We start from the raw sequence: 3192 nt of genomic DNA, 5'->3' as shown, positions 1-3192 counted from the left end.
TACATTTTATTTGATTATAATAAGTTTATACTGCTATGTCGGAGCTGGAGAGTTCCACTACGCAATGAATACCTTTTCAACTTCCTAGCCCTTCTAGAAGTGCGCTAAAATGCTCTTTAGAAATCAGCATTTTTAATAGAATTTAAAAACATTGTGTGGAAAACACTCTGTATCTCGTAAATTAATTGATTTTATCAATGTTTATCACTGCTATGTCAGAGTTGGAGAGTTCCACTACGCGATGAATACCTTTTTAACTTCCTAGCCCTTTTGGAAGTGCGCTAAAATGTCCTTTAAAAATTAGCATTTTTCCAAAAATTTAAAAACGTAGTGTGGAAAACACCCTGTATCTCCTGAATTAATAAACTTTCCTGAAGTTTTTCAGCGTCGAATTGGAGTTTAACAGACTCCCTTCATGATACATTTTATTTCAGCAATCTAGGCTCTTTGGAAGTGTCTTGAAATGCCCTTCAAAAGTTGGCAATTTTGTGAAAATTGCATTTTTTGTGATGTGGAAATTGCCTTGTTTCTCGTGAACTAACTATTTTTTTTTAATTTCTCAACGTCGTCTTAAAGTTCGAGAGTCCCTGTACACTATGCATACCTTTTTAACTTTATTAACCCTGGGGAAGTGTCTTAAAATACCTTTGGAATATCGGCTATTTTGTTCAATAAATTTCATTTTTGGTCGAAGAACAGAGTGGAACATTTTTGTGAACATTTTTTTTTGGCCGAAGAACAGGGTCGAACTTACTGTCTTAAAATATTTTCGGTCGAACAACAGGGTCGAATTTTTTTGTTAAAATTTTTTTCGGTCGAAGAACAGGGTCGAACTTACTTTCTTAAAATATTTTCGGCCGAACAACAGGGTCGAATTTTATTGTTAAAATTTTTTTGGTTGAAGAACAGGGTCGAACATATTTTCCTAAAAAAATTTTCGGCCGATCAACAGGATCGGACTTTTTTTAAAAATTTTTCTCGTGAAAGCGGCGAGATTAAATTGCGATTATCTCGAGAACAACAAGGGCTACGGAAAAAAGGACTTCATATTCTTGATCCTTAGAATATTATCTACAAGATGGCACCCTTCTTAAAAAACGACCAAAAATGCATAAAAAAATGTAACGAAAAGATTTTGTTATAAAAAAGGCAAAAGATTTCTCTTTTTTATGTTTGAAATTAAAAGTTGGAATTTTTGAATTCTGTTTTCAGATTCGGATAAATCCTTAAATTCTATATTGATTATTTTAGTAACTTTTTTGGCTAGCATTTACCCTTTAGGCCCTATTTGCAATTTTAATAAAAAAATTTATGGAATTTGAACAGCGACAAAACCAAACTAAATTAGAGATTATTATTAAAACCTTTATTTTAGACCAAAATTTTATTAAGATAAAGTATGTAGAATTACATGTTCTTCTATATTTGATAATAAAAAGTTGTAATTTCTAATTTTTATTTTTTGCATGGGAAATGATGGACAAATCGAATAAACCAGTTTTTCGCACTTATCTTGGAAACCATTAGAGATAGAGAAAAACGGTTTTCATATTTGTATGTAGAATTACAATTTACATTATATATCATGTTAAAATTTTCAGTTATCAACACTTATGAAATAATTAAAAATGGTCAATAACTTATAAACTAATTAAGATAGCGCAACCAAACCTGGATTAATGGACTCCTGGCATTGTTTTACATCGGTTTGGAAAGTTTGGGGAAAATTGGAGAGGTAGTTTTATTTGATCAGTTTGGACTTTACCACCCATTTTCCGAAATAATGATGTTATCGGAAAACTGACTTGATATCTTTCATCCCCTTGGAAAACTTAATCGATTAGCGTTTTCCATTTTCTTCTAGCTCAAAAAAATTTTTTTGAGTCCAAAAAGAGTCAAGTGTAACCTCTTGATGTTTTTGAGAGGTCTTTCCTCAACTTTGGAAAATGGAAAAACTAAATCTGCCATTTTATAGATCCATATCACGGCATGAACAAAATGAAGAAAGTTCTTTTCTATCTTTATTATATTCCGAGAAAATCGCAGGGGAAATTTTTTTAGGCACATGTTTTTTTTCATATTTTTTAAAAGTTATCTTATCTAGAATTTGATGCTGATCATCGGGGTGTTTTTGATGTTTGTTTATCTCTATTAGTTCCTGAGATAATTGAATCTTAAGTCTCTATGGGAGTGCACATTTCACTAAATAAGATTTACTGGAAAACTCCTTTCTGCTATTAGATGAAATGTTGTTTAAATTGTATCATTAAGGGCCCCTCTGCACAATGAGGTTGTTCTCAATATTTAATTAAACAACTCTTTTAAATGTCAGGCGCCTCCGCCATTTTTTTCATAATTTATAACTTTTATTAAAGGAAAAAAAAATTACTCTTTTATTGTTCAGGAATTCAAAATTCCAACTTATTAATTTAATCTTTTGACGGAAAAATTTTAAGAAAAAAATCGACTCTGTTGTTAAGCCAAAAAAATTTAAGAAAAAAGTTCTACCCTGTTATTCGACTAAAAAAATTCGACCTTGTTCTATGACAAAAAAAAATTAAGAAAAATATTCGACCCTGTTCTTCGACCAAAAAAAATTTTAACAAAAATGTTTTATCCTGTTGTTCGACCGAAAATATTTTAAGAAAGTAAGTTCGACCCTGTCCTTCGACCGAAAAAAAATTAACAAAAAAGTTCGACCCTGTTGTTCGACCGAAAATATTTTAATAAAATAAGTTCGACCCTGTTCTTCGACGGAAAAATTTTTTAACAAAAAAGTTTGACCCTGTTATTAGACCAAAAAATTAAATTTTTGAGACAAAAATGGCTATTTTCGAAGTGCTTTTTAGGGCACTTCTGGAAGGATTAGAGGATTGAAAAAATATGGATCGCATAGAGAGACTCTCGAAATTTAAGATGGCCGTAAAAAACTCCAAAAAAATCTACTAGTTCTCGAGATACAGGGTGTTTTTCACACCGTGTTTTCAATCATTTTGAAAAATCCCAATTTTTGAAAGGCATTTTAGAGCACTTCCGAAAGGGCTAGAAAATTTAAATAGTATGCATCGTGTAGAGAAACTTTCGAATTTTAACATGGCGATAAGAAACTAGAAAAAAGTCAAATAGTTCGCGAGATACAAGGTGTTTTCCAAACTATGTTTTCAATTCTTTTGAATAATGTCAATTTTTAAG

Source organism: Atheta coriaria, unplaced genomic scaffold, assembly GCF_025399875.1.
Source record: "Atheta coriaria isolate IRGN ID8LTWV9N9 unplaced genomic scaffold, Caltech_Dcor_3.1 hic_scaffold_7_pilon, whole genome shotgun sequence".
Lineage (NCBI taxonomy): Eukaryota > Metazoa > Arthropoda > Insecta > Coleoptera > Staphylinidae > Dalotia > Dalotia coriaria.
The sequence above is the reverse complement of the archived record's forward strand: the minus strand, read 5'-3'. Positions refer to the sequence as shown.